Genomic DNA, 12,767 nt, shown 5'->3' with positions numbered 1-12,767 from the left:
CTACTTTATCGCCTACAACCATACCACGTTGAATGCACTCGATCTCGGAAGTTAAGCAATGTCGGGCTCGGTTAGTACTTGCATGGGTGACCGGCTGGGAATACCGAGTGTCGTAGGCTTTTTGTCGCCGTTTCATTCGATTTTGCTCTGTTTTCCAACAACTGCGAAATACAAATAGCCGAATAGACTACTACTTTATCGCCTACAACCATACCACGTTGAATGCACCCGTTATCGTTCGATCTCGGAAGTTAAGCAATGTCAGGCTCGGTTAGTACTTGCATGGGTGACCGGCTGGGAATACCGAGTGTCGTAGGCTTTTCGTCGCCGTTTCATTCGATTTTGCTCTGTTTTCCAACAACTGCGAAATACAAATAGCCGAATAGACTACTACTTTATCGCCTACAACCATACCACGTTGAATGCACCCGATCTCGTTCGAACTCGGAAGTTAAGCAATGTCGGGCTCGGTTAGTACTTGCATGGGTGACCGGCTGGGAATACCGAGTGTCGTAGGCTTTTCGTCGCCGTTTCATTCGATTTTGCTCTATTTTCCAACAACTGCGAAATACAAATAGCCGAATAGACTACTACTTTATCGCCTACAACCATACCACGTCGAATGCACCCGATCTCGTTCGATCTCGGAAGTTGAGCAATGTCGGGCTCGGTTAGTACTTGCATGGGTGACCGGCCGGGAATACCGAGTGTCGTAGGCTTTTTTTTCGTCGCCGTTCCAGTCGTTTTTTCTCTGTTTTCTAACAACTGCAAAATACAAATAGCAGAACAGACTACTACTTTATCGACTACAATCATACCACGTTGAATGCACCCGATCTCGTTCGATCTCGGAAGTTAAGAAATGTCGGGCTCGGTTAATACTTGCATGGGTGACCGGCTGGGAATACCGAGTGTCGTAGGCTTTTCGTCGCCGCTTCATTCGATTTTGCTCTGTTTTCCAACAACTGCAAAATACAAATAGCCGAATAGACTAATACTTTATCGCCTACAACCATACCACGTTGAATGCACCCGATCTCGTTCGATCTCGGAAGTTAAGCAATGTCGGGCTCGGTTAGTACTTGCATGGGTGACCGGCTGGGAATACCGAGTGTCGTAGGCTTTTCGTCGCCGTTTCATTCGATTTTGCTCTGTTTTCCAACAACTGCGAAATACAAATAGCCGAATAGACTACTACTTTATCGCCTACAACCATACCACGTTGAATGCACCCGATCTCGTTCGATCTCGGAAGTTAAGCAATGTCGGGCTCGGTTAGTACTTGCATGGGTGACCGGCTGGGAATACCGAGTGTCGTAGGCATTTCGTCGCCGTTTCATTCGATTTTGCTCTGTTTTCCAACAACTGCGAAATACAAATAGCCGAATAGACTACTACTTTATCGCCTACAACCATACCACGTTGAATGCACCTGATCTCGTTCGATCTCGGAAGTTAAGCAATGTCGGGCTCGGTTAGTACTTGCATGGGTGACAGGCTGGGAATACCGAATGTCGTAGGCTTTTTGTCGCCGTTTCATTCGATTTTGCTCTGTTTTCCAACAACTGCGAAATACAAATAGCCGAATAGACTACTACTTTATCGCCTACAACCATACCACGTTGAATGCACCCGATCTCGTTCGATCTCGGAAGTTAAGCAATGTCGGGCTCGGTTAGTACTTGCATGGGTGACCGGCTGGGAATACCGAGTGTCGTAGGCTTTTCGTCGCCGTTTCATTCGATTTTGCTCTGTTTTCCAACAACTGCGAAATACAAATAGCCGAATAGACTACTACTTTATCGCCTACAACCATACCACATTGAATGCACCCGATCTCGTTCGATCTCGGAAGTTAAGCAATGTCGGGCTCGGTTAGTACTTGCATGGGTGACCTGCTGGGAATACCGAGTGTCGTAGGCTTTTCGTCGCCGTTTCATTCGATTTTGCTCTGTTTTCCAACAACTGCGAAATACAAATAGCCGAATAGACTACTACTTTATCGCCTACAACCATACCACGTTGAATGCACCCGATCTCGTTCGATCTCGGAAGTTAAGCAATGTCGGGCTCGGTTAGTACTTGCATAGGTGACCGGCTGGGAATACCGAGTGTCGTAGGCTTTTTGTCGCCGTTTCATTCGATTTTGCTCTGTTTTCCAACAACTGCGAAATACAAATAGCCGAATAGACTACTACTTTATCGCCTACAACCATACCACGTTGAATGCACCCGTTATCGTTCGATCTCGGAAGTTAAGCAATGTCGGGCTCGGTTAGTACTTGCATGGGTGACCGGCTGGGAATACCGAGTGTCGTAGGCTTTTCGTCGCCGTTTCATTCGATTTTGCTCTGTTTTCCAACAACTGCGAAATACAAATAGCCGAATAGACTACTAGTTTATCGCCTACAATCATACCACGTTGAATTTTGCTCGGTTAGTACTTGCATGGGTGACCGGCTGGGAATACCGAGTGTCGTAGGCTTTTTGTCGCCGTTTCATTCGATTTTGCTCTGTTTTCCAACAACTGCGAAATACAAATAGCCGAATAGACTACTACTTTATCGCCTACAACCATACCACGTTGAATGCACCCGTTATCGTTCGATCTCGGAAGTTAAGCAATGTCGGGCTCGGTTAGTACTTGCATGGGTGACCGGCTGGGAATACCGAGTGTCGTAGGCTTTTTGTCGCCGTTTCATTCGATTTTGCTCTGTTTTCCAACAACTGCGAAATACAAATAGCCGAATAGACTACTACTTTATCGCCTACAACCATACCACGTTGAATGCACCCGTTATCGTTCGATCTCGGAAGTTAAGCAATGTCGGGCTCGGTTAGTACTTGCATGGGTGACCGGCTGGGAATACCGAGTGTCGTAGGCTTTTCGTCGCCGTTTCATTCGATTTTGATCTGTTTTCCAACAACTGCGAAATACAAATAGCCGAATAGACTACTACCTTATCGCCTACAACCATACCACGTTGAATGCACCCGATCTCGTTCGATCTCGGAAGTTAAGCAATGTCGGGCTCGGTTAGTACTTGCATGGGTGACCGGCTGGGAATACCGAGTGTCGTAGGCTTTTCGTCGCCGTTTCATTCGATTTTGCTCTGTTTTCCAACAACTGCAAAATACAAATAGCCGAATAGACTAATACTTTATCGCCTACAACCATACCACGTTGAATGCACCCGATCTCGTTCGATCTCGGAAGTTAAGCAATGTCGGGCTCGGTTAGTACTTGCATGGGTGACCTGCTGGGAATACCGAGTGTCGTAGGCTTTTCGTCGCCGTTTCATTCGATTTTGCTCTGTTTTTCAACAACTGCGAAATACAAATAGCCGAATAGACTACTACTTTATCGCCTACAACCATACCACGTTGAATGCACTAGATCTCGGAAGTTAAGCAATGTCGGGCTCGGTTAGTACTTGCATGGGTGACCGGCTGGGAATACCGAGTGTCGTAGGCTTTTTGTCGCCGTTTCATTCGATTTTGCTCTGTTTTCCAACAACTGCGAAATACAAATAGCCGAATAGACTACTACTTTATCGCCTACAACCATACCACGTTGAATGCACCCGTTATCGTTCGATCTCGGAAGTTAAGCAATGTCAGGCTCGGTTAGTACTTGCATGGGTGACCGGCTGGGAATACCGAGTGTCGTACGCTTTTCGTCGCCGTTTCATTCGATTTTGCTCTGTTTTCCAACAACTGCGAAACACAAATAGCCGAATAGACTACTACTTTATCGCCTACAACCATACCACGTTGAATGCACCCGATCTCGTTCGAACTCGGAAGTTAAGCAATGTCGGGCTCGGTTAGTACTTGCATGGGTGACCGGCTGGGAATACCGAGTGTCGTAGGCTTTTCGTCGCCGTTTCATTCGATTTTGCTCTATTTTCCAACAACTGCGAAATACAAATAGCCGAATAGACTACTACTTTATCGCCTACAACCATACCACGTCGAATGCACCCGATCTCGTTCGATCTCGGAAGTTGAGCAATGTCGGGCTCGGTTAGTACTTGCATGGGTGACCGGCCGGGAATACCGAGTGTCGTAGGCTTTTTTTTCGTCGCCGTTCCAGTCGTTTTTTCTCTGTTTTCTAACAACTGCAAAATACAAATAGCAGAACAGACTACTACTTTATCGACTACAATCATACCACGTTGAATGCACCCGATCTCGTTCGATCTCGGAAGTTAAGAAATGTCGGGCTCGGTTAATACTTGCATGGGTGACCGGCTGGGAATACCGAGTGTCGTAGGCTTTTCGTCGCCGCTTCATTCGATTTTGCTCTGTTTTCCAACAACTGCAAAATACAAATAGCCGAATAGACTAATACTTTATCGCCTACAACCATACCACGTTGAATGCACCCGATCTCGTTCGATCTCGGAAGTTAAGCAATGTCGGGCTCGGTTAGTACTTGCATGGGTGACCGGCTGGGAATACCGAGTGTCGTAGGCTTTTCGTCGCCGTTTCATTCGATTTTGCTCTGTTTTCCAACAACTGCGAAATACAAATAGCCGAATAGACTACTACTTTATCGCCTACAACCATACCACGTTGAATGCACCCGATCTCGTTCGATCTCGGAAGTTAAGCAATGTCGGGCTCGGTTAGTACTTGCATGGGTGACCGGCTGGGAATACCGAGTGTCGTAGGCTTTTTGTCGCCGTTTCATTCGATTTTGCTCTGTTTTCCAACAACTGCGAAATACAAATAGCCGAATAGACTACTACTTTATCGCCTACAACCATACCACGTTGAATGCACCCGTTATCGTTCGATCTCGGAAGTTAAGCAATGTCGGGCTCGGTTAGTACTTGCATGGGTGACCGGCTGGGAATACCGAGTGTCGTAGGCTTTTCGTCGCCGTTTCATTCGATTTTGCTCTGTTTTCCAACAACTGCGAAATACAAATAGCCGAATAGACTACTAGTTTATCGCCTACAATCATACCACGTTGAATTTTGCTCGGTTAGTACTTGCATGGGTGACCGGCTGGGAATACCGAGTGTCGTAGGCTTTTTGTCGCCGTTTCATTCGATTTTGCTCTGTTTTCCAACAACTGCGAAATACAAATAGCCGAATAGACTACTACTTTATCGCCTACAACCATACCACGTTGAATGCACCCGTTATCGTTCGATCTCGGAAGTTAAGCAATGTCGGGCTCGGTTAGTACTTGCATGGGTGACCGGCTGGGAATACCGAGTGTCGTAGGCTTTTTGTCGCCGTTTCATTCGATTTTGCTCTGTTTTCCAACAACTGCGAAATACAAATAGCCGAATAGACTACTACTTTATCGCCTACAACCATACCACGTTGAATGCACCCGTTATCGTTCGATCTCGGAAGTTAAGCAATGTCGGGCTCGGTTAGTACTTGCATGGGTGACCGGCTGGGAATACCGAGTGTCGTAGGCTTTTCGTCGCCGTTTCATTCGATTTTGATCTGTTTTCCAACAACTGCGAAATACAAATAGCCGAATAGACTACTACCTTATCGCCTACAACCATACCACGTTGAATGCACCCGATCTCGTTCGATCTCGGAAGTTAAGCAATGTCGGGCTCGGTTAGTACTTGCATGGGTGACCGGCTGGGAATACCGAGTGTCGTAGGCTTTTCGTCGCCGTTTCATTCGATTTTGCTCTGTTTTCCAACAACTGCAAAATACAAATAGCCGAATAGACTAATACTTTATCGCCTACAACCATACCACGTTGAATGCACCCGATCTCGTTCGATCTCGGAAGTTAAGCAATGTCGGGCTCGGTTAGTACTTGCATGGGTGACCTGCTGGGAATACCGAGTGTCGTAGGCTTTTCGTCGCCGTTTCATTCGATTTTGCTCTGTTTTTCAACAACTGCGAAATACAAATAGCCGAATAGACTACTACTTTATCGCCTACAACCATACCACGTTGAATGCACTCGATCTCGGAAGTTAAGCAATGTCGGGCTCGGTTAGTACTTGCATGGGTGACCGGCTGGGAATACCGAGTGTCGTAGGCTTTTTGTCGCCGTTTCATTCGATTTTGCTCTGTTTTCCAACAACTGCGAAATACAAATAGCCGAATAGACTACTACTTTATCGCCTACAACCATACCACGTTGAATGCACCCGTTATCGTTCGATCTCGGAAGTTAAGCAATGTCAGGCTCGGTTAGTACTTGCATGGGTGACCGGCTGGGAATACCGAGTGTCGTAGGCTTTTCGTCGCCGTTTCATTCGATTTTGCTCTGTTTTCCAACAACTGCGAAACACAAATAGCCGAATAGACTACTACTTTATCGCCTACAACCATACCACGTTGAATGCACCCGATCTCGTTCGAACTCGGAAGTTAAGCAATGTCGGGCTCGGTTAGTACTTGCATGGGTGACCGGCTGGGAATACCGAGTGTCGTAGGCTTTTCGTCGCCGTTTCATTCGATTTTGCTCTATTTTCCAACAACTGCGAAATACAAATAGCCGAATAGACTACTACTTTATCGCCTACAACCATACCACGTCGAATGCACCCGATCTCGTTCGATCTCGGAAGTTGAGCAATGTCGGGCTCGGTTAGTACTTGCATGGGTGACCGGCCGGGAATACCGAGTGTCGTAGGCTTTTTTTTCGTCGCCGTTCCAGTCGTTTTTTCTCTGTTTTCTAACAACTGCAAAATACAAATAGCAGAACAGACTACTACTTTATCGACTACAATCATACCACGTTGAATGCACCCGATCTCGTTCGATCTCGGAAGTTAAGAAATGTCGGGCTCGGTTAATACTTGCATGGGTGACCGGCTGGGAATACCGAGTGTCGTAGGCTTTTCGTCGCCGCTTCATTCGATTTTGCTCTGTTTTCCAACAACTGCAAAATACAAATAGCCGAATAGACTAATACTTTATCGCCTACAACCATACCACGTTGAATGCACCCGATCTCGTTCGATCTCGGAAGTTAAGCAATGTCGGGCTCGGTTAGTACTTGCATGGGTGACCGGCTGGGAATACCGAGTGTCGTAGGCTTTTCGTCGCCGTTTCATTCGATTTTGCTCTGTTTTCCAACAACTGCGAAATACAAATAGCCGAATAGACTACTACTTTATCGCCTACAACCATACCACGTTGAATGCACCCGATCTCGTTCGATCTCGGAAGTTAAGCAATGTCGGGCTCGGTTAGTACTTGCATGGGTGACCGGCTGGGAATACCGAGTGTCGTAGGCTTTTCGTCGCCGTTTCATTCGATTTTGCTCTGTTTTCCAACAACTGCGAAATACAAATAGCCGAATAGACTACTACTTTATCGCCTACAACCATACCACGTTGAATGCACCTGATCTCGTTCGATCTCGGAAGTTAAGCAATGTCGGGCTCGGTTAGTACTTGCATGGGTGACAGGCTGGGAATACCGAATGTCGTAGGCTTTTTGTCGCCGTTTCATTCGATTTTGCTCTGTTTTCCAACAACTGCGAAATACAAATAGCCGAATAGACTACTACTTTATCGCCTACAACCATACCACGTTGAATGCACCCGATCTCGTTCGATCTCGGAAGTTAAGCAATGTCGGGCTCGGTTAGTACTTGCATGGGTGACCGGCTGGGAATACCGAGTGTCGTAGGCTTTTCGTCGCCGTTTCATTCGATTTTGCTCTGTTTTCCAACAACTGCGAAATACAAATAGCCGAATACACTACCACTTTATCGCCTACAACCATACCACGTTGAATGCACCCGTTATCGTTCGATCTCGGAAGTTAAGCAATGTCGGGCTCGGTTAGTACTTGCATGGGTGACCGGCTGGGAATACCGAGTGTCGTAGGCTTTTCGTCGCCGTTTCATTCGATTTTGCTCTGTTTTCCAACAACTGCGAAATACAAATAGCCGAATAGACTACTACTTTATCGCCTACAACCATACCACATTGAATGCACCCGATCTCGTTCGATCTCGGAAGTTAAGCAATGTCGGGCTCGGTTAGTACTTGCATGGGTGACCTGCTGGGAATACCGAGTGTCGTAGGCTTTTCGTCGCCGTTTCATTCGATTTTGCTCTGTTTTCCAACAACTGCGAAATACAAATAGCCGAATAGACTACTACTTTATCGCCTACAACCATACCACGTTGAATGCACCCGATCTCGTTCGATCTCGGAAGTTAAGCAATGTCGGGCTCGGTTAGTACTTGCATAGGTGACCGGCTGGGAATACCGAGTGTCGTAGGCTTTTTGTCGCCGTTTCATTCGATTTTGCTCTGTTTTCAAACAACTGCGAAATACAAATAGCCGAATAGACTACTATTTTATCGCCTACAACCATACCACGTTGAATGCACCCGTTATCGTTCGATCTCGGAAGTTAAGCAATGTCGGGCTCGGTTAGTACTTGCATGGGTGACCGGCTGGGAATACCGAGTGTCGTAGGCTTTTCGTCGCCGTTTCATTCGATTTTGCTCTGTTTTCCAACAACTGCGAAATACAAATAGCCGAATAGACTACTAGTTTATCGCCTACAATCATACCACGTTGAATTTTGCTCGGTTAGTACTTGCATGGGTGACCGGCTGGGAATACCGAGTGTCGTAGGCTTTTTGTCGCCGTTTCATTCGATTTTGCTCTGTTTTCCAACAACTGCGAAATACAAATAGCCGAATAGACTACTACTTTATCGCCTACAACCATACCACGTTGAATGCACCCGTTATCGTTCGATCTCGGAAGTTAAGCAATGTCGGGCTCGGTTAGTACTTGCATGGGTGACCGGCTGGGAATACCGAGTGTCGTAGGCTTTTTGTCGCCGTTTCATTCGATTTTGCTCTGTTTTCCAACAACTGCGAAATACAAATAGCCGAATAGACTACTACTTTATCGCCTACAACCATACCACGTTGAATGCACCCGTTATCGTTCGATCTCGGAAGTTAAGCAATGTCGGGCTCGGTTAGTACTTGCATGGGTGACCGGCTGGGAATACCGAGTGTCGTAGGCTTTTCGTCGCCGTTTCATTCGATTTTGATCTGTTTTCCAACAACTGCGAAATACAAATAGCCGAATAGACTACTACCTTATCGCCTACAACCATACCACGTTGAATGCACCCGATCTCGTTCGATCTCGGAAGTTAAGCAATGTCGGGCTCGGTTAGTACTTGCATGGGTGACCGGCTGGGAATACCGAGTGTCGTAGGCTTTTCGTCGCCGTTTCATTCGATTTTGCTCTGTTTTCCAACAACTGCAAAATACAAATAGCCGAATAGACTAATACTTTATCGCCTACAACCATACCACGTTGAATGCACCCGATCTCGTTCGATCTCGGAAGTTAAGCAATGTCGGGCTCGGTTAGTACTTGCATGGGTGACCGGCTGGGAATACCGAGTGTCGTAGGCTTTTCGTCGCCGTTTCATTCCATTTTGCTCTGTTTTCCAACAACTGCGAAATACAAATAGCCGAATAGACTACTACTTTATCGCCTACAACCATACCACGTTGAATGCACCCGATCTCGTTCGATCTCGGAAGTTAAGCAATGTCGGGCTCGGTTAGTACTTGCATGGGTGACCGGCTGGGAATACCGAGTGTCGTAGGCTTTTCGTCGCCGTTTCATTCGATTTTGCTCTGTTTTCCAACAACTGCGAAATACAAATAGCCGAATAGACTACTACTTTATCGGCTACAACCATACCACGTTGAATGCACCCGATCTCGTTCGATCTCGGAAGTTAAGCAATGTCGGGATCGGTTAGTACTTGCTTGGGTGACCGGCTGGGAATACCGAGTGTCGTAGGCTTTTCGTCGCCGTTTCATTCGATTTTGCTCTGTTTTCCAACAACTGCGAAATACAAATAGCCGAATAGACTACTACTTTATCGCCTACAACCATACCACGTTGAATGCACCCGATCTCGTTCGATCTCGGAAGTTAAGCAATGTCGGGCTCGGTTAGTACTTGCATGGGTGACCGGCTGGGAATACCGAGTGTCGTAGGCTTTTCGTCGCCGTTTCATTCGATTTTGCTCTGTTTTCCAACAACTGCGAAATACAAATAGCCGAATAGACTACTACTTTATCGCCTACAACCATACCACGTTGAATGCACCTGATCTCGTTCGATCTCGGAAGTTAAGCAATGTCGGGCTCGGTTAGTACTTGCATGGGTGACAGGCTGGGAATACCGAATGTCGTAGGCTTTTTGTCGCCGTTTCATTCGATTTTGCTCTGTTTTCCAACAACTGCGAAATACAAATAGCCGAATAGACTACTACTTTATCGCCTACAACCATACCACGTTGAATGCACCCGATCTCGTTCGATCTCGGAAGTTAAGCAATGTCGGGCTCGGTTAGTACTTGCATGGGTGACCGGCTGGGAATACCGAGTGTCGTAGGCTTTTCGTCGCCGTTTCATTCGATTTTGCTCTGTTTTCCAACAACTGCGAAATACAAATAGCCGAATACACTACTACTTTATCGCCTACAACCATACCACGTTGAATGCACCCGTTATCGTTCGATCTCGGAAGTTATGCAATGTCGGGCTCGGTTATTACTTGCATGGGTGACCGGCTGGGAATACCGAGTGTCGTAGGCTTTTCGTCGCCGTTTCATTCGATTTTGCTCTGTTTTCCAACAACTGCGAAATACAAATAGCCGAATAGACTACTACTTTATCGCCTACAACCATACCACGTTGAATGCACCCGATCTCGTTCGATCTCGGAAGTTAAGCAATGTCGGGCTCGGTTAGTACTTGCATGGGTGACCGGCTGGGAATACCGAGTGTCGTAGGCTTTTTGTCGCCGTTTCATTCGATTTTGCTCTGTTTTCCAACAACTGCGAAATACAAATAGCCGAATAGACTACTACTTTATCGCCTACAACCATACCACGTTGCATGCACCCGTTATCGTTCGATCTCGGAAGTTAAGCAATGTCGGGCTCGGTTAGTACTTGCATGGGTGACCGGCTGGGAATACCGAGTGTCGTAGGCTTTTCGTCGCCGTTTCATTCGATTTTGCTCTGTTTTCCAACAACTGCGAAATACAAATAGCCGAATAGACTACTAGTTTATCGCCTACAATCATACCACGTTGAATTTTGCTCGGTTAGTACTTGCATGGGTGACCGGCTGGGAATACCGAGTGTCGTAGGCTTTTTGTCGCCGTTTCATTCGATTTTGCTCTGTTTTCCAACAACTGCGAAATACAAATAGCCGAATAGACTACTACTTTATCGCCTACAACCATACCACGTTGAATGCACCCGCTATCGTTCGATCTCGGAAGTTAAGCAATGTCGGGCTCGGTTAGTACTTGCATGGGTGACCGGCTGGGAATACCGAGTGTCGTAGGCTTTTTGTCGCCGTTTCATTCGATTTTGCTCTGTTTTCCAACAACTGCGAAATACAAATAGCCGAATAGACTACTACTTTATCGCCTACAACCATACCACGTTGAATGCACCCGTTATCGTTAGATCTCGGAAGTTAAGCAATGTCGGGCTCGGTTAGTACTTGCATGGGTGACCGGCTGGGAATACCGAGTGTCGTAGGCTTTTCGTCGCCGTTTCATTCGATTTTGATCTGTTTTCCAACAACTGCGAAATACAAATAGCCGAATAGACTACTACTTTATCGCCTACAACCATACCACGTTGAATGCACCCGATCTCGTTCGATCTCGGAAGTTAAGCAATGTCGGGCTCGGTTAGTACTTGCATGGGTGACCGGCTGGAATACCGAGTGTCGTAGGCTTTTCGTCGCCGTTTCGTTCGATTTTGCTCTGTTTTCCAACAACTGCGAAATACAAATAGCCGAATAGACTACTGTTTAATCGCCTACAACCATACCACGTTGAATGCACCCGATCTCGTTCGATCTCGGAAGTTAAGCAATGTCGGGCTTGGTTAGTACTTGCATGGGTGACCGGCTGGGAATACCGAGTGTCGTAGGCTTTTCGTCGTCGTTTCAATCGATTTTTCTCTGTTTTCCAACAACTGCGAAATACAAATAGCCGAATAGACTACTACTTTATCGCCTACAACCATACCACGTTGAATGCACCCGATCTCGTCGACCTCGGAAGTTAAGCAATGTCGGGTTCGGTCAGTACTTGCATGGGTGACCGGCTGGGAATACCGAGTGTCGTAAGCTTTTCGTCGTCGTTTCATTCGATTTTGCTGTGTTTTCTAACAACTGCGAAATACAAATAGCCGAATAGACTACTACTTCATCGCCTACAACCATACCACGTTGAATGCTCCCGATCTTGTTCGATCTCGGAAGTTAAGCAATGTCGGGCCTGGTTAGTACTTGCATGGGTGACCGGCTGGGAATACCGAGTGTCGTAGGCTTTTCGTCGCCGTTTCATTCGATTTTGCTCTGTTTTCTAACAACTGCGAAATACAAATAGCCGAATAGACTACTACTTTATCGCCTACAACCATACCACGGTGAATGCACCCGATCTCGTTCGATCTCGGAAGTTAAGCAATGTCGGGCTCGGTTAGTACTTGCATGGGTGACCGGCTGGGAATACAGAGTGTCGTAGGCTTTTCCTCGCCGTTTCATTCGATTTTGCTCTGTTTTCCAACAACTGCGAAATACAAATAGCCGAATAGACTACTACTTTATTGCCTACAACCATACCACGTTGAATGCACCCGATCTCGTTCGATCTCGGAAGTTAAGCAATGTCGGGCTCGGTTAGTACTTGCATGGGTGACCGGCTGGGAATACCGAGTGTCGTAGGCTTTTTTTTCGT

The 12,767-nt window shown here is 46.6% G+C and overlaps 29 non-coding genes and 32 pseudogenes across 29 annotated transcripts; all 61 read left to right on the top strand.

Moving 5' to 3' along the window:
• Positions 1-10: 10 nt before the first annotated feature.
• Positions 11-119, top strand: LOC144412370 (5S ribosomal RNA; annotated as a pseudogene).
• Positions 120-200: 81 nt separating this feature from the next.
• LOC144412062 (5S ribosomal RNA) lies at positions 201-319 on the top strand (annotated as a pseudogene).
• An 81-nt stretch (positions 320-400) lies between these two features.
• On the top strand, positions 401-519 carry LOC144413605 (5S ribosomal RNA). Its single transcript, XR_013469497.1, has one exon. It is a non-coding gene; the product is annotated as a 5S ribosomal RNA (ribosomal RNA).
• Positions 520-600: 81 nt separating this feature from the next.
• LOC144417618 (5S ribosomal RNA) lies at positions 601-719 on the top strand (annotated as a pseudogene).
• An 85-nt stretch (positions 720-804) lies between these two features.
• On the top strand, positions 805-923 carry LOC144418098 (5S ribosomal RNA; annotated as a pseudogene).
• Positions 924-1,004: 81 nt separating this feature from the next.
• LOC144413677 (5S ribosomal RNA) lies at positions 1,005-1,123 on the top strand. The gene has a single exon (XR_013469568.1). It is a non-coding gene; the product is annotated as a 5S ribosomal RNA (ribosomal RNA).
• An 81-nt stretch (positions 1,124-1,204) lies between these two features.
• LOC144414463 (5S ribosomal RNA) lies at positions 1,205-1,323 on the top strand. The gene has a single exon (XR_013470353.1). It is a non-coding gene; the product is annotated as a 5S ribosomal RNA (ribosomal RNA).
• An 81-nt stretch (positions 1,324-1,404) lies between these two features.
• Positions 1,405-1,523, top strand: LOC144418334 (5S ribosomal RNA; annotated as a pseudogene).
• Positions 1,524-1,604: 81 nt separating this feature from the next.
• LOC144413676 (5S ribosomal RNA) lies at positions 1,605-1,723 on the top strand. The gene has a single exon (XR_013469567.1). It is a non-coding gene; the product is annotated as a 5S ribosomal RNA (ribosomal RNA).
• Positions 1,724-1,804: 81 nt separating this feature from the next.
• On the top strand, positions 1,805-1,923 carry LOC144417026 (5S ribosomal RNA). Its single transcript, XR_013472918.1, has one exon. It is a non-coding gene; the product is annotated as a 5S ribosomal RNA (ribosomal RNA).
• An 81-nt stretch (positions 1,924-2,004) lies between these two features.
• LOC144415839 (5S ribosomal RNA) lies at positions 2,005-2,123 on the top strand. The gene has a single exon (XR_013471733.1). It is a non-coding gene; the product is annotated as a 5S ribosomal RNA (ribosomal RNA).
• Positions 2,124-2,204: 81 nt separating this feature from the next.
• On the top strand, positions 2,205-2,323 carry LOC144417877 (5S ribosomal RNA; annotated as a pseudogene).
• Positions 2,324-2,566: 243 nt separating this feature from the next.
• LOC144417876 (5S ribosomal RNA) lies at positions 2,567-2,685 on the top strand (annotated as a pseudogene).
• Positions 2,686-2,766: 81 nt separating this feature from the next.
• LOC144417875 (5S ribosomal RNA) lies at positions 2,767-2,885 on the top strand (annotated as a pseudogene).
• An 81-nt stretch (positions 2,886-2,966) lies between these two features.
• LOC144413675 (5S ribosomal RNA) lies at positions 2,967-3,085 on the top strand. The gene has a single exon (XR_013469566.1). It is a non-coding gene; the product is annotated as a 5S ribosomal RNA (ribosomal RNA).
• An 81-nt stretch (positions 3,086-3,166) lies between these two features.
• LOC144414623 (5S ribosomal RNA) lies at positions 3,167-3,285 on the top strand. Its single transcript, XR_013470512.1, has one exon. It is a non-coding gene; the product is annotated as a 5S ribosomal RNA (ribosomal RNA).
• Positions 3,286-3,366: 81 nt separating this feature from the next.
• Positions 3,367-3,475, top strand: LOC144412895 (5S ribosomal RNA; annotated as a pseudogene).
• An 81-nt stretch (positions 3,476-3,556) lies between these two features.
• On the top strand, positions 3,557-3,675 carry LOC144412698 (5S ribosomal RNA; annotated as a pseudogene).
• Positions 3,676-3,756: 81 nt separating this feature from the next.
• Positions 3,757-3,875, top strand: LOC144413594 (5S ribosomal RNA). The gene has a single exon (XR_013469486.1). It is a non-coding gene; the product is annotated as a 5S ribosomal RNA (ribosomal RNA).
• An 81-nt stretch (positions 3,876-3,956) lies between these two features.
• Positions 3,957-4,075, top strand: LOC144417617 (5S ribosomal RNA; annotated as a pseudogene).
• Positions 4,076-4,160: 85 nt separating this feature from the next.
• On the top strand, positions 4,161-4,279 carry LOC144418096 (5S ribosomal RNA; annotated as a pseudogene).
• Positions 4,280-4,360: 81 nt separating this feature from the next.
• LOC144413674 (5S ribosomal RNA) lies at positions 4,361-4,479 on the top strand. The gene has a single exon (XR_013469565.1). It is a non-coding gene; the product is annotated as a 5S ribosomal RNA (ribosomal RNA).
• Positions 4,480-4,560: 81 nt separating this feature from the next.
• LOC144413673 (5S ribosomal RNA) lies at positions 4,561-4,679 on the top strand. Its single transcript, XR_013469564.1, has one exon. It is a non-coding gene; the product is annotated as a 5S ribosomal RNA (ribosomal RNA).
• Positions 4,680-4,760: 81 nt separating this feature from the next.
• On the top strand, positions 4,761-4,879 carry LOC144417874 (5S ribosomal RNA; annotated as a pseudogene).
• A 243-nt stretch (positions 4,880-5,122) lies between these two features.
• LOC144417873 (5S ribosomal RNA) lies at positions 5,123-5,241 on the top strand (annotated as a pseudogene).
• Positions 5,242-5,322: 81 nt separating this feature from the next.
• On the top strand, positions 5,323-5,441 carry LOC144417871 (5S ribosomal RNA; annotated as a pseudogene).
• Positions 5,442-5,522: 81 nt separating this feature from the next.
• Positions 5,523-5,641, top strand: LOC144413671 (5S ribosomal RNA). Its single transcript, XR_013469562.1, has one exon. It is a non-coding gene; the product is annotated as a 5S ribosomal RNA (ribosomal RNA).
• Positions 5,642-5,722: 81 nt separating this feature from the next.
• Positions 5,723-5,841, top strand: LOC144414612 (5S ribosomal RNA). The gene has a single exon (XR_013470501.1). It is a non-coding gene; the product is annotated as a 5S ribosomal RNA (ribosomal RNA).
• An 81-nt stretch (positions 5,842-5,922) lies between these two features.
• Positions 5,923-6,031, top strand: LOC144412369 (5S ribosomal RNA; annotated as a pseudogene).
• Positions 6,032-6,112: 81 nt separating this feature from the next.
• On the top strand, positions 6,113-6,231 carry LOC144412061 (5S ribosomal RNA; annotated as a pseudogene).
• An 81-nt stretch (positions 6,232-6,312) lies between these two features.
• On the top strand, positions 6,313-6,431 carry LOC144413549 (5S ribosomal RNA). The gene has a single exon (XR_013469469.1). It is a non-coding gene; the product is annotated as a 5S ribosomal RNA (ribosomal RNA).
• Positions 6,432-6,512: 81 nt separating this feature from the next.
• Positions 6,513-6,631, top strand: LOC144417616 (5S ribosomal RNA; annotated as a pseudogene).
• An 85-nt stretch (positions 6,632-6,716) lies between these two features.
• On the top strand, positions 6,717-6,835 carry LOC144418095 (5S ribosomal RNA; annotated as a pseudogene).
• Positions 6,836-6,916: 81 nt separating this feature from the next.
• LOC144413670 (5S ribosomal RNA) lies at positions 6,917-7,035 on the top strand. Its single transcript, XR_013469561.1, has one exon. It is a non-coding gene; the product is annotated as a 5S ribosomal RNA (ribosomal RNA).
• An 81-nt stretch (positions 7,036-7,116) lies between these two features.
• Positions 7,117-7,235, top strand: LOC144413669 (5S ribosomal RNA). The gene has a single exon (XR_013469560.1). It is a non-coding gene; the product is annotated as a 5S ribosomal RNA (ribosomal RNA).
• An 81-nt stretch (positions 7,236-7,316) lies between these two features.
• LOC144418332 (5S ribosomal RNA) lies at positions 7,317-7,435 on the top strand (annotated as a pseudogene).
• An 81-nt stretch (positions 7,436-7,516) lies between these two features.
• Positions 7,517-7,635, top strand: LOC144413668 (5S ribosomal RNA). Its single transcript, XR_013469559.1, has one exon. It is a non-coding gene; the product is annotated as a 5S ribosomal RNA (ribosomal RNA).
• Positions 7,636-7,716: 81 nt separating this feature from the next.
• Positions 7,717-7,835, top strand: LOC144417870 (5S ribosomal RNA; annotated as a pseudogene).
• Positions 7,836-7,916: 81 nt separating this feature from the next.
• On the top strand, positions 7,917-8,035 carry LOC144416914 (5S ribosomal RNA). Its single transcript, XR_013472807.1, has one exon. It is a non-coding gene; the product is annotated as a 5S ribosomal RNA (ribosomal RNA).
• An 81-nt stretch (positions 8,036-8,116) lies between these two features.
• Positions 8,117-8,235, top strand: LOC144415838 (5S ribosomal RNA). Its single transcript, XR_013471732.1, has one exon. It is a non-coding gene; the product is annotated as a 5S ribosomal RNA (ribosomal RNA).
• An 81-nt stretch (positions 8,236-8,316) lies between these two features.
• On the top strand, positions 8,317-8,435 carry LOC144417869 (5S ribosomal RNA; annotated as a pseudogene).
• A 243-nt stretch (positions 8,436-8,678) lies between these two features.
• Positions 8,679-8,797, top strand: LOC144417868 (5S ribosomal RNA; annotated as a pseudogene).
• An 81-nt stretch (positions 8,798-8,878) lies between these two features.
• On the top strand, positions 8,879-8,997 carry LOC144417867 (5S ribosomal RNA; annotated as a pseudogene).
• Positions 8,998-9,078: 81 nt separating this feature from the next.
• Positions 9,079-9,197, top strand: LOC144413667 (5S ribosomal RNA). The gene has a single exon (XR_013469558.1). It is a non-coding gene; the product is annotated as a 5S ribosomal RNA (ribosomal RNA).
• An 81-nt stretch (positions 9,198-9,278) lies between these two features.
• On the top strand, positions 9,279-9,397 carry LOC144413666 (5S ribosomal RNA). The gene has a single exon (XR_013469557.1). It is a non-coding gene; the product is annotated as a 5S ribosomal RNA (ribosomal RNA).
• Positions 9,398-9,478: 81 nt separating this feature from the next.
• Positions 9,479-9,597, top strand: LOC144413665 (5S ribosomal RNA). The gene has a single exon (XR_013469556.1). It is a non-coding gene; the product is annotated as a 5S ribosomal RNA (ribosomal RNA).
• Positions 9,598-9,678: 81 nt separating this feature from the next.
• Positions 9,679-9,797, top strand: LOC144417983 (5S ribosomal RNA; annotated as a pseudogene).
• An 81-nt stretch (positions 9,798-9,878) lies between these two features.
• On the top strand, positions 9,879-9,997 carry LOC144413664 (5S ribosomal RNA). The gene has a single exon (XR_013469555.1). It is a non-coding gene; the product is annotated as a 5S ribosomal RNA (ribosomal RNA).
• An 81-nt stretch (positions 9,998-10,078) lies between these two features.
• LOC144418331 (5S ribosomal RNA) lies at positions 10,079-10,197 on the top strand (annotated as a pseudogene).
• An 81-nt stretch (positions 10,198-10,278) lies between these two features.
• On the top strand, positions 10,279-10,397 carry LOC144413663 (5S ribosomal RNA). Its single transcript, XR_013469554.1, has one exon. It is a non-coding gene; the product is annotated as a 5S ribosomal RNA (ribosomal RNA).
• Positions 10,398-10,478: 81 nt separating this feature from the next.
• On the top strand, positions 10,479-10,597 carry LOC144412833 (5S ribosomal RNA; annotated as a pseudogene).
• Positions 10,598-10,678: 81 nt separating this feature from the next.
• Positions 10,679-10,797, top strand: LOC144413662 (5S ribosomal RNA). The gene has a single exon (XR_013469553.1). It is a non-coding gene; the product is annotated as a 5S ribosomal RNA (ribosomal RNA).
• Positions 10,798-10,878: 81 nt separating this feature from the next.
• LOC144418179 (5S ribosomal RNA) lies at positions 10,879-10,997 on the top strand (annotated as a pseudogene).
• A 243-nt stretch (positions 10,998-11,240) lies between these two features.
• LOC144418056 (5S ribosomal RNA) lies at positions 11,241-11,359 on the top strand (annotated as a pseudogene).
• Positions 11,360-11,440: 81 nt separating this feature from the next.
• On the top strand, positions 11,441-11,559 carry LOC144418027 (5S ribosomal RNA; annotated as a pseudogene).
• An 81-nt stretch (positions 11,560-11,640) lies between these two features.
• On the top strand, positions 11,641-11,758 carry LOC144417153 (5S ribosomal RNA). The gene has a single exon (XR_013473046.1). It is a non-coding gene; the product is annotated as a 5S ribosomal RNA (ribosomal RNA).
• An 81-nt stretch (positions 11,759-11,839) lies between these two features.
• Positions 11,840-11,958, top strand: LOC144414130 (5S ribosomal RNA). Its single transcript, XR_013470021.1, has one exon. It is a non-coding gene; the product is annotated as a 5S ribosomal RNA (ribosomal RNA).
• Positions 11,959-12,039: 81 nt separating this feature from the next.
• LOC144412120 (5S ribosomal RNA) lies at positions 12,040-12,157 on the top strand (annotated as a pseudogene).
• Positions 12,158-12,238: 81 nt separating this feature from the next.
• Positions 12,239-12,357, top strand: LOC144417450 (5S ribosomal RNA). Its single transcript, XR_013473343.1, has one exon. It is a non-coding gene; the product is annotated as a 5S ribosomal RNA (ribosomal RNA).
• An 81-nt stretch (positions 12,358-12,438) lies between these two features.
• LOC144417551 (5S ribosomal RNA) lies at positions 12,439-12,557 on the top strand (annotated as a pseudogene).
• Positions 12,558-12,638: 81 nt separating this feature from the next.
• LOC144413660 (5S ribosomal RNA) lies at positions 12,639-12,757 on the top strand. Its single transcript, XR_013469551.1, has one exon. It is a non-coding gene; the product is annotated as a 5S ribosomal RNA (ribosomal RNA).
• Positions 12,758-12,767: the final 10 nt, after the last annotated feature.

This window comes from Styela clava, chromosome 15 (assembly GCF_964204865.1).
Source record: "Styela clava chromosome 15, kaStyClav1.hap1.2, whole genome shotgun sequence".
NCBI classification, from domain to species: Eukaryota; Metazoa; Chordata; class Ascidiacea; order Stolidobranchia; family Styelidae; genus Styela; species Styela clava.
This window is presented reverse-complemented; position numbering and strand designations above follow the sequence as displayed.